The 13,581-nt window shown below is 35.5% G+C and overlaps 1 protein-coding gene across 1 annotated transcript in view; it reads right to left on the reverse strand.

Moving 5' to 3' along the window:
* LOC126974719 (scavenger receptor class B member 1) overlaps nucleotides 1-10,688 on the reverse strand; it is a 125,654-nt gene extending 114,966 nt beyond the window's left edge. The window contains exon 1 of the mRNA XM_050822311.1: nucleotides 10,500-10,688. The gene's annotated coding sequence lies outside the window, so the exon portion shown is untranslated. The remainder of the gene's footprint in view (nucleotides 1-10,499) is intronic.
* Between the last annotated feature and the right edge of the window lie 2,893 nt (nucleotides 10,689-13,581).

Below are 13,581 nucleotides of genomic sequence, written 5' to 3' on the forward strand. Positions count from 1 at the left end.
ACTATTGTAATGGTATGACCTCTTCCTTGATTTCGAGGTCTCACAGCTCACATCTCCACACTACGCATCTCCTTTCCGCTTTGGTGGGAATAGCCTGACCGCTTCGCGGCTTATCTCCTCTCGTGTCCTCTCCCCCCTGCTGTGGTGGAAACCGGGCCTTAAGCATTTAAGCGGCGCTGCGCGGCTCTTTGTTTCACGTCGCTCGACGGTACCTCATTTATAGACATACCAAGGTCACGCTATCAATAACTCGCGAATTACACTATTTGTTTCCTCGCCTTCTCAATGACTTTGAACGATTTCACACTAATTTCAAAATGTCGAAGATAAAATTCTATAAATTTAACAATAAATATACGTATACATAAGCAACGCGCCACTTGCTGTGTCGCATAACTCGGGCAGTGACCAGTCTCGGCGGCGTTTTGTCTTCCCAAGATTGCTTAGCGTCCGTGTAAATCGTGTGTATGTGTGAGTGTGTCGATTCAGAAGCTTTAGTATAAAGTTAAAATAGTGTTCAATTACTGTATTGCGACTCAACTATTGTTTATTCAAACATTTGAGTTATACATCAACAAACATTCAAGTCGATAAAAATCCTAACCCTCCACTCACAATACATATTATATACGAATATATGTATGTAAGACAAAAATTAAATACATAATATTATCTTAAGATTACGCGTATAATATAAAAGTTATGTTATTTGAACCTAACTCTGGGTATAGGTCTCCTCCTTACTCCACGTATCCCCTCTTCTGTTATCTACCTCTGCATTATTTTCCTGCCATTTTATTATTTCATCCATCCATCTGTTTCTTGGACGGCCTCTTCTTCTTTTGCCATATGGTCCTTCCCAAATTGTCGTTTCGATTGTCCATCTTTTCTCCATGAATCTTGCCACATGACCTGCCCAGCACCAATATATAGCAACAGGTAATTATGGTACCAGGACGTCTGAAGTACTGCAGAGGTTTATTTTAAATGTATTTTTTACTTCTTATTCTGCGGCGACTTTGTTCCGCTAATGCAAGTAGTTGGGTTGGGCAATTTGGCACAATAATCATGTATATATATATATATATATATATATATATATATATTATATTATATTATATATGTCGGACTTATTTTGACGAATATACGGCTAAAATAAAAATGGCACTTGGCATGAGGTGTGTAGCAATCGGTCTTCTTATAAAGTCCAGTGTAATATTCTCGCACACGAGAAATTAAAGATTAAATGTCCTCAAAATTTGAAGTTCTCGAACAATTGTATTAAAACCAGCTGTGTGTGATCACAGTGGGTTAGATAAACAACCGAGTAATAAAAATAATTTGATTAATGTCACACCGTTTTATACTAGAGCGATTGTTGAAGGCATTATGTCACACAATTATTGAATGAAGGCTTCGCTAAGGTCGCGTCTTCATTGCGACAATCTCCTGAGCCATCGCTCAGTGACGCAAACCGCAAACTGTGTCATAAGGCTAGTTTGACATAGACTTAATATTAAACAGGCTTAGGTAAGTATAAGAATGTATCCATCATAGCCAGCTGAATAAATAGGCCAGTCAATTGAAGTTCATTAAATACTCAATTAATGTTTTAGCTAAAATACAAAACGTTGAACTAGATGGCTAAACGTCTTTTAGCCATTTAGGTAGTCTACTATTGATGATGTTATGTTAAAAGCATTGCAAAATAAAAAAGCAAACTAAATATTATTGAACTCCTGCATAAATCGTCCATCTCCAACCGGCTAACTAGGGATTAGTCAACTTTTAAGCCTTGAACGATGCTAGTCCAGTCAACGACGGCTCAGGCATTTAAATGGAATGGCTGAATTAACCAAATGGCTGCAATATATGTAATGCCGATAGGTGTCCTGTTCTTTAAATAGCACAGTAAGAAAATAATGATGAGTTGTGGGATGAAATTTTGCCTAAAAGTATCCGCAGGATCTGATTGTAATTTTAAACAATACGAGAATACACAAAAATATCCATCAAAATGTGTTAAGCCGTCATCAATTAATACTAAAGTATTATTTGGAGATAACGATTTAGGCATAAAATGGTTTATAGAAAATGAAAACGTGTATCAAGAGATATTTTTAAGAACTTTTCAAACAGGATCTGGAAAAGAACATCGCAAATAGGCTGGTATTGATTTACCCCAGATGCTAGAACGAGTTCTGTTTCTCAATACCCATCTTGCAACTGCTGAGTACTTTCAATGCTCCAACGGTTGCAAACAACTGCTTGAGCATTACTCAAGGACAAACTTGTAAATGATTGCTTTTGGTGCATGTAGGTACACACATACAGGTGTCCCGCGGCTATGCGACATAGAGGAGAAGTACCTTAAATATGGTAGATATAACATTTTACTGCAAAAAAGACTTTTTTTTATTTATAAAAAAAATACTGCATTCATAGTATTTTTAAGTAATTGCTTGATATTTTGATGATTACCAGCTGATACCCGCGTATACACATGACTAAGCACGTAGTACTTAAAAAAATCTTTATTTCTTAAAACTTTATTAACTTTATATTCAATGAAGATATCGCTATATTTCTGGCCAAGGAAAAATGCCAAGTGTCTAAGGAATAAAACTAAGAAGACTTAATATTTTTTTTTATTTATTAGGATTTCCAACAACAAGTACACTAATATACATCACTTACAGGACATCACAGCATGCACAGAATTTTACTTAATTAAGATAACAACACACTTATGTTTTTAATATATCCAATAATTTATGCATGATGCGCGCACAAATGGAAACCTATGTTAACAACTGTAGTTAATCTACCAATAGTCAGGAAAGATATAAAAATTCTAATTAGTTATTCATAATAAGAAACTATTCTTTCAATTTGTTTTTTGACATCAAAGGAAAAATAAATTTGTTGTTTTTATTTAACTCCGAGCATTTTACTATTTATTCACTTTTTAAACCTTCCCTGGACTTCCACAAATAATTCAAGACCAAAATTAGCCAGCCGTTCTCGAGTTTTAGCGAGACTAACGAACACCAATTAATTTATATATATATATATGTAGAGAGTTGGGAGAAAATGTTTAAGACTAACACGGGCAGCCTTATCAACTGCAATACGTGGATTATTGGCTAGCCTTGAATCCACTAGGAAAACGCAAATGCAGTCGTATAGGCAAACTTGGCGGTGAACCGTAATTGGCGAAGAGGACGAATGCTCAGGATTATTCGCAATGAAGATACAGTCTGGATGCTCTTCGCCCCAGCTCGGGCTTACAGGATCATAAGTATGTCTATTTTTTTTATAGAAAACGCTACCAATTGTTAACTTTTTCAGAGTCTGCTAGCAAGTGACCGCTCCTTTGCTCCCTGACTCCAGGAGTAACAAAAGTTTTACGAGTAAAAGTACCAGGCAATTAGAATGGATATGAGATAATACACATTTTTTCTTCTGTACCTGTGCACGTTACATTACAACACACCATTACGTAAATACTCGCCGGACGTGTTTCTTTAACATGAATTGTGAAAAAAACCCGATAACATTTATGATATCCTGGTACTTTTTCTTATTTGATACACTTTCGTAGCCACCTTATTGTTGAAGCCTAAGGTCAATTTCATCGGTTGAATCCCTATTGATCTATTAGTCGGCGTTCTGCGTACCAAAGTAAATTCTACAAATGAGAGCTATTAAATTGGGCCAAATATTATGATATGACTATAATGACGTTATTTCTGCAATTTTCGCACTGCTTTTTAACAATTCTCTGCTGAATCCTCCACTGGTGTTATTTTTAGGCTCCTTTGCACAGGATGCCGGCCTGATTATGGGTACCACAACTGGGCCTATTTCTTCCGTAAAGCAGTAATGTGTAATCATTACTGTATTTCAGTCTGAAGGGCGCCGTACGTAGCTAGTGAAATTACTGGGCAAATGAGACTTAATATCTTATGTCTCAAAGTGACAAGCACAGTTAGTTGTAGTGCCGCTCAGAATTTTTGGGTTTTTTAAGAATCCTGAGCGGCACTGCATTGTAATATATATAAAATAGGCTGGGCGTATCAATTACCATCAACTGAACGTCCTGCTCGTCTCGTCCCTTATTGTCATAAAAAAACAATCTCAAGTTATTAGGTATACGTGTTGTAAAAATAGCCTTTCGATACACATAAAGTGGTGCTGAAACAAGTTGTAGCGTTTTATTAGTTTCGTTTGTCTTGCATACTTGTTGGCGCTACTAACATTAAGGCTATTACAGGTTTTTTATTATTTTGCAGTTAAAAATATTATTTGTAAACGGCCAAGTGAACTTGTGAGAAATAGCTACAAAATATAGCTACAAAAGCGGAAATATAAACGAGATTCGAAAAGGGCATTTCCAAGGAATTGTTTATTATCCAAATCGACAGCTTAATTAAAACAGTTGATAAATTTATATTGTTATGTTTGTGCTGTGTATTTTACACAATTATTAAATGCTCAATAAAAATTTAACCGTTGTGTTTGTCTTTGAAAACGTGGCGGTTTTCTGAGGGAGTAGAAGTTTTTTACTTCTTCATGTTACACTAATGTAAAAAGAAGTACTTTCGTTACTTATTTTATTGCAAAGGACAAAGTTGCAAAGGAGTCTCCCACTGATAAAAACTGTTCTACATCGCGAAATGAGTTAGTATGCCTAATTTCAAGTCAATCGGGTATATAGTTGTAGATACTATATGTATTTAACTATTTAATATAACAAAAAACTTCACATTCGAGCAGAATCTCTGCCGAGCTTAAATAACATAAAAATAACAGAACCGCATTTATCCAGTTTTGTTTCGTAGAACTGGTAAACATTTAATTTGCATCATGTTTTATTTCGTTTTGAAGCTTTTAGCTTTTAAAATGGTTATTTATAGAAATAATTTAGCTCTAAAGCGCCTTTTTTGCATATAAACTCTTAAACATTAACACATTTTATTATAGTGTGCCCGTGACTTGAATTTACTTTACTTTGTTTATTTACTTGATTAAAATGAAACATACACTTAATCTTATATAATTTATACGTCGAGATAGAATCACTTGCATATTGCAATACTAGTTTAGTGTGCGTGACAAGCTACGTCTTACTCTCGCGATTTATATGACACTTTGTGTTATTGTGCGTGATTTTCTCAAAATAGAGGTTAGTTCTAAACATTTTCGACGTTTTCACAGTAGCTGTCATAGCATCTAGACGTATGTATGATCTAAGACTTAAGTGTTATGAGTAGGTTACAAATTATCACTGTAAAACACTTTTGCCGATATTTAGCGTGCCCGCACAATTTTACAATAAGGCTGGGTTGCTTACAAAGTATCATTGAAAACCGTTTCTGCTTTTTAGAATAGTATGATCGAACAAACTGACAAAAATTGTTGCATCGTTTTAGCTGTTATAGTTAAGGCAATTAGGCAATGCCTACCTCGTTTTTAACCTAAATAAATATAGCACTAGTGTTAAAGTTAATTTAGTTTAATTTGGTGCCGTTATTTTATTACCAAACTTCTATTGAACACCCACTCATAAAAGTTTTCCTTGCGCTAGACACTAAATACCTACGGTAAGCAATCTTTGCTTATTCCAAAGCTCAACTACGACTAGTTAGATCCACAGTACCTACCTTACTAGAAAACCAATGCACGCCCCTGGGTGGGAGGCTCCTTTGCACAGGATGCCGGCTAGATTATAGGTTCCACAACGGCGCCTACTTCTGCCGTGAAGAAGTAATGTGTAAGCATTATTGTATTTCGGTCTGAAGGTTTCAGCCCTTCGTCGCCTCTTACGACACCCTTGGGCCTAGGACCTCCCTGTTCTTTTTATACCCCGGGGAAGCACAGGGCTGGGTGTGCATGTAAATGCTCTACTAGGTGGTAGCCTGGTAGGTTTAGCCGACGCTCGTAAGTTTCAGTTTTAATAATAATATTCAAAATCAAATATTTTTATTCAAAATAGGACATGAAATACTTATTAAAAGTAAAAAACTACTGTGATGATTGGAACTTGGATGATTTATACGTCTAGATAGACTGTGACAGTTATGCAAACTTCAAAAAAAAATTGAGGTTAACTTCTATTTTGAGCAATTTACTCATACTTATACAAATGACATGCAAATCGCGAGTTAAGGACGTAGCTTGTCACGCACAGTTCTTCTTAGTCGGACACTCTTGTCAGAATGGTCGTGGTTCCGCTGACGAGGTACATGGTGGAGTGTTCGGTGGGTCAACATCCTTTCTGAGGGTAGATCTCCTGGCGATGTGCTTCCATTTCTGACGGTTAGAGGCGTTGCGAGTACACTGGACTATGGTGGACTCAGTAGCCTTTGTGATGGCGTCTATCCAGCGGGTTGGCGATCGACCGCGTGCTCTCTTGCCTTCCACCTGGCCCTGAACTACCAGTCTCTCCATCGAGTTCTCATTTCTAGAAACGTGACCAAAGAACTTCAGTATTCTTAGTTGCACAATTGACGATAGTCTGTCTTTAATACGAAGCTCTTTGAGGATGGATACATTGGTGTGAAATGCCGTCCACGGGATCTTTAGGAGGCGTCTCCAGCAGCACATCTCTAATGCATCGATTTTACAGCGGTCCTGCAGTCTCAGAGACCAAGTTTCGGCTCCATAGAGAAAGATTGGAAACACAAGGCATTTCATCAATCTGACTTTAGTCTTCTTGGTAATCCTCCTGTCCCTTTCCCACGCACAGTTATCTATGTTATAAACCTGGCCTGTTTCCATTCGTTGTCTCACAGCAAGAGGCTCTATCTAGACGTAAAAATTATCTAAGCAGCATACCTGTAAAGAACGGGCGCAAGAAACTCAACAGGGTTCTTTTTTCTTTCATAAAAATATCAATGTAATGTCGTACAATAAACAATAACACTTATTATTTAATAGCCTGAGGGCGGTCGCTCCATTTACAATCAGTGTTACCATTAAAAAAGTCATTTATGTTATATAAACCTTTACCACACAAACGTTTTTTTTTTTAATTCTTTTGAATTTCGTAATACTTTTGTTTTGAACATTTTCTGGGATCTTGTTGTTAAAGCATATACATCGCCCTACAAAAGACTTACTAACTCGACATAGCCGAGTAGTCGGCATTATAAGTTTATATCTGTTCCTGGTGTTAACATCATGGCTATGACAGTTTCTAGCGAATACACTTATGTGCGTTTGTACATACATAACACTATCAAGAATATATAATATAATAATAACATCAAATATAATCTTATGTTTCAAAGTACCAACGTAAACTCTTTGCCAGTTATACCAGTGGGGGGCTCCTTTGCACCGGATGCCGGCTAGATTATGGGTACCACAACAGGGTGAAGCAGTAATGTGTAAGCATTATTGTGTTCCGTAGGGCGCCGTAGCTAGTGAAATTACTGGGCATATCAGACTTAACATCTTATGTCTCAAGGAGACGAGCGCAGTTATAGTGCCGATTATAATTTTTGGGTTTTTCAACAATCTTGAGCGGCACTGCATTGTAATGGGCAGGGCGCATCAATAACCTTCAGCTGAACGTCTTACTCATCTCGTCCCTTATTTTCATTAAAAAATAAGTTGGAATTTCAGCTTTTTATGAATTACAACTTAACAGCATAGCATTATAATGGGCAGGGTGTCACTTACCACCAAGTGTTGTTCGTCTTGTCCTAAAAAAATGCACATAAGGCAATATTCCAGGTGGCAGTTGTCAAATCTAATTTATAACAGAATCCGGTTCAATCAATCATTATTGTTATTGCGAAACTCAATTACTAATTGCTATTTTTAATATCAGGTTTCGAAAGACTTGTTTTAAAACATCCATGTCTAATTAGCGATTCATAATAAATTTATTTAAACGTAAACCCAAAATAAGGCCTCCTTCATAGGGCAGATAAGAAACGGGTCAAGTTTATGGGAAAGGAGGACAAACGACTTCACGGGTGATCACCGCCGCCCACATTCTCTTGCAACACCAGAGGAATCACAGGAGGGTTGCCGGCCTTTAAGGAAGTGCGCATCGACCTATCATTGTATCAAGATATATCATCATTTACTTACTTTTTTAAAAGTTTTTAAACTTTAGTAAAATAAACAATGTAAGTATTCACAAGATCCCAGAAAATGTTCCCAACAAATGTTTTAAATTCAACAGCATTGTTAAAAGACGTTCATGTGGTAAAGGTTACTATAACATAAATGAATTTCTTAATGATACCGCAGATTGGGAATAGAGGGACCGCCCTCAGACTTATACAATATAAATTAGATCGTAATGAAATTTTATATAAAAAGGAAGTCCGCCGAGTTTCTTGCGCCCGTTCTTCTCATGTCTGAGGCATATATTTCCGAATGGGTGGTAGTATTTCACTTTCTATTAGTGATATCATAAGTTATGTGAATAAAATAATATGAATTTGAATACAAGGTGGCAACATCCATTGTCATGACATTAATTAAAAAAACAACAATTATTATTGTGGCCTACTTGAGATAAAAATCGTAACTATCGATGACTTTTCTGTCCCAGTAAACTTATCGACGGTAACTCACCTTATCCGTACACGCTGTCTGTCAATGGGATGACGTATAGCTTACCAGCGATAGAAGTTTGTGTGGAAATTGCAATTCACGCGTTCCAATATAAGGCGATAAGAATGACTTATCGGGTATATTGGGATTACTGAAAGTAGAAGGTGGTAATTTATCTCCATCTGTAGACAGTATATTGGGAACGGCCGTTAGTAGATAAGGGGGAACGTTTGGGGCAGTATTTTAAAACCACGGAACAGAAAAATCTATTGGAAGTCACATCTTGTGATTTTACTAATAAATATCTAATAGCAAACGCACCAATTGACAAATCAAAATTGGACCAATTATATCGAGCTGTTAAGCTAGTGTGATAAAAATCGAGCTAGACTTTTCCATTGGACTGTCTTGGCTTAATCTCAGCATAATTTTAACTGTCAAATGTTAGATTGAATTCCACATTTTGTTTGAACGCGGCAAAAAGTTCCATGAGTAGGAACCTACCTTTAAGTCGACATATATATATCGTTGACTATGTATAAATAAGTTACTTAGATAATTAATAATCTATACTATAATATTATAAAGCTGCAGTGTTTGTTTGTTTGAACGCGCTAATCTCTGGTACTACTGGTCCGATTTGAATGATTCTTTCAGTGTTGGGTAGTCCATTTATCGAGGAAGGCTATAGGCTATGCTTTTTTTCTAAATTACACAAGGTGTAAAATCGAAAACCTATTTTTGCGTGCGCTGCAAAAACTATTGACAATAGAACAAAATGATGTACAGGCTATAATATAGGCAATATTTTATTACTTATAAAACTATCGCGTGAATTATACTTTATATGGCAAAACAACGTTTGCCGGGTCAGCTAGTTCTAGATAATCTCATGCTGTTAGAAAACCAATCAAAACAGGCCAGGAATATTGGTTTAGTGAGCGTGACAAGCAACGTCTTACACTCGCGATTTGTATGTCACATTGTGTTAGTGTGCGTGCATTGATCTAAATAGAGGTTCGTTCACAACTCATTTTTTTTTCAATTTCAATCTAAGATAAATAAATCTGTTTACTCTGAAGGATCGTGCTACCTTAGTTGGCTTTACTCTAAAGAGCGTTACATAGTCGACCTTGACAGCTCAGTCTCATTCAATACTCCTAAAATATGAATGCTTAGCGTGCCTATAGAAGATTTATCTTTAAAAACCCTTAATAATTTCGATACTAAATGGACCGTTCTATGCCTAAAACTTTAAATCATATATAGCGCTAGACAGACAATGACAGCTGTGAAAACGTTGAAAAAAATTGTGTTTAGGACTAACCTCTATTTTTAAGAAATGCACGCAACTAACACAAATGTCATACAAATCGCGAGTGTAAGACGTAGCTTGTCACGCAGTCTAAACTAATATTCCTGACTTGTTTTTATCGCTTGTCTATCTAGACGTATTATTTATCTAAGCCCTCAAGCATTATTCATAAAAAAAGTTACATAAAAGACGTTAAAATATAATTTTATATACAATACACTTCGTCTATTTCGGAAATTTATATAACTATATTATAGTTTTATATTGAATCCCACGCTAGGCTTTTCTTATTATATATACATGTAATTGGTAAAATTAACAAAAAATAACAGTAAGTAGGTAAGCGGTATGACAACAATGCTATTAATATAAAACAAATTACTATTAATATATGAAAATTCAAAATAACGGCTTCAGAATGTATTTCAATTTAAAAACATGAGCTGATCCTGTTTTACTTAGCTGGAATAATAAAATTCTTCAGTGGAATTTATTTAATATACGGTGAACGAACCTACCTACCAGTAACTGCACAGCGATCGGAAATAGAATCCACTTAACATAACTTAACTTAGCATAACTTAAAAACCACACGAAGCCATCTTACCTCGACTACTGACCGCAATATCTTTCACAACTCAAATCACTTGGCTGCACAAATAAATTCACTAACAATTTCTCATTCACAACGAAAAATGTTGACAGTTGTCAAATGTTCCCGCCACGGATTTTTTTTTTTTGAAAAACCCGCCAGTTCGTGTGATTAAGAACTCCTTCGTACATCCGCTGTGGCTAGCGTCACCGCAGAGACTAAGTGAGTGACCACTTTCCAATCTTAAGAATGTCGCTCACTGGTCGTGCGAATTGTAAAAACAAGTTGCAAGATTTTACGCTTTTACTGTAATATCAAAATATCTGGCAATAATAGTGTTATGACGGATTTTAATTGCTTAAGGCAATTATGGAGGGCACGCTGAGGACCAACCAAATATTTTTTTTATGGCAGAGAAAGACATACAAGTGTACGGGTCACATGTGTATGTGAACCACCGCAACTCATACTCTCTGGGTCAAAGCCAAATAAACTTTATTCAATTAAGCTTAAACTTAGCGCTTATGAATTATCACTATAAATTGCTTCAGCTGGAAGACGTCCACTGCTGGACAAAGGCCTCCCATAAAGATCGCCATGACAGCGTTCATCCAACTCTTTCCAATTTTTTTTTAAATTACTGAATCTTATGATCGGAAAAAGTAGAGATCGTGAGAAGAACATACAAGAAACTGAAGAGCCACTATTCTGTGCCCGGTATTATTCGCTGCTCGGTGCCAATTAATCGTGTTTAAATTATATTAAATATTTCAGAAATAGTAATCTATACTTAATATTATAAAGCTGCAGTGTTTGTCTGTTTGTTTGTTTGTTTGTTTGAACGCGCTAATCTCTGGTACTACTGGTCCGATTTGAATGATTATTTCAGTGTTGGGTAGTCCATTTATCGAGGAAGGCTATAGGCTATGTTTTTTTTTTCAAAATTAGGGATCCGTAATAAAATTGCCATTTTGTAACACAAGGTGTAAAATCGAAAACCTATTTTTGCGTGCGCTGCAAAAACTATTGACAATAGAACAAAATGATGTACAGGCTATAATATTGGCAATATTTTATTACTTATAAAACTATCGCGTGAATTATACTTTATATGGCAAAACAACGTTTGCCGGGTCAGCTAGTAAATAATAAACCGTATAAATTATCGTATATTGGATGAAATTAAATGAAATGAAATTTTATTTGCAGGAAACATTGTACTTAAGATGTTAACAATATAATGGATAATCCAATATGTTTCGTCAATTGACATGCAAAATATGTTACAAAATTGTCGAAACACTACTCGTACTGTTATACCGAAACATGTCGGATTTCACAATGATATCAATAATATTTATAATATGAAATTTTAAGATATTATAATATGAGACGTAAATAACTTAATAATTCATTTAGTACCTATGTATAATATTAACAAATTCAATGTCATAAAAGTATATTAATTTACATATATATATATATATATATATATATATTATTATCAAATAGACTAATTCATTTTGTATTGAAAAATTCATTTAAACTATAGAAGCACTTATTTGTTAACCACTGATGCAGTCTTCTTTTAAAAACTTTGAACGGTAAATCTTTCAATTCATTGGGCAATTTATTATATATTTTCACAGACATGCTGTAACAATTACTACTAAAAGATTCGTCAACCTTTAGAGCTTGAACTCATTGTTTATGTAAGGATGCTTCGTGAATATGATGGTCGTGATTACTGTCATAATTAGTAATCGCATCCAACAAATACAATGATTTATTAATTATATGAAATTAACAGGTCGACCAGGCACCACAAGCTTAATACCAGAGGAATCACAAGAGCGTTGCCGATCTTATAAAGCGTCCAAGAAATTTGAAATTGAAAACTGAAAATCAAATTTGTACGTGGCGGATGGGTATCGAACCGGGGTCTCTGTGGTGAGAGTCAACAGTGCTACCTATTGCGCCACTGACGTCTTGTAATTTTTGTAACATGTAAAGCACCCGCAATCGGCGAGGATGTATGAAATATAGTAATGAGTGTAGAGGAAGCGCGTGAGTTTTGTAAGGATAGAAGCAAGTGCATCTTACCAGTGGGAGGTTCCTTTGCACAGGATGCCGGCTAGATTATGGGTATCACAACGGCGCCTTTTTCTGCCGCGAAGCAGTAATGTGTAAACATATTTGTGTTTCGGTCAGAAGGGCGCCGTAGCTAGTGAAATTACTGGGCAAATGAGTCTTAACATCTCATGTTTTAAGGTGATGAGCGCAATTGTAGTGTCTTTACGAATTTTTCGGTTTCTCAAGAAACCTGAGCTGCACTGTATTGTAACGTCTGCTCGTTTCGTCCCTTACTGTCATTTAAAAAAAAGTGGCGTTCTGTTGTCTCTGGTTAGGCGACGGGAAAAAGTGGTAAGTAGATGTATATAAATGATAGGGCTTTTAGATCACAAGCAAACGAAAAATCACAATAAGCATATGACTATTTTTTAAGGGGCCAATGGGCAAGACTTCTGCAATACTAGAGGTCTTAGATATGTGATAAGGAAAGGAAGCATCTGAGAAAGAAGCAAAACTGCGTTATAAGGTTCTTAAAACTACCTATTATAAATAACAACCTTAAATTGAAAACCACCAGACCAGTGAGTCATAAAATATAATTTAAAAACAAAACATGAAAAATTTAAATTTGTAACCAATATTGATTGATGAACGATGCGGGACTCGAACCCGCGACCTCTCGGGTCCCGTATCGCTCATAAATTTTGGTTACAAAAGATTTGTCCGTAAGTTGTCTTTTAATATTTTTATTTTTTTAACTTTATAAGAGAAAGTTTTTTAGATTAAGGCCTTCCAATCTAGCGTTATTTAATGATTAAAATAATTTTAAACACCTGCGTTTTCACAAAAAAAAACATTTGAATATCACTATGACTATCATCTAAAAATCTAATAATTTTATGTTTATTTTAGTAAGGATTCGATGAATTTTTTGTTTTATAAATAAATACACATATTTTTTGTATTTATCGCATTTGTACATGCTAACAATACACTCACAGAGTATTATTTTTTTTTCCAAAGC

The sequence above is a fragment of the Leptidea sinapis genome, chromosome 33 (genome assembly GCF_905404315.1).
Source record: "Leptidea sinapis chromosome 33, ilLepSina1.1, whole genome shotgun sequence".
NCBI lineage: Eukaryota > Metazoa > Arthropoda > Insecta > Lepidoptera > Pieridae > Leptidea > Leptidea sinapis.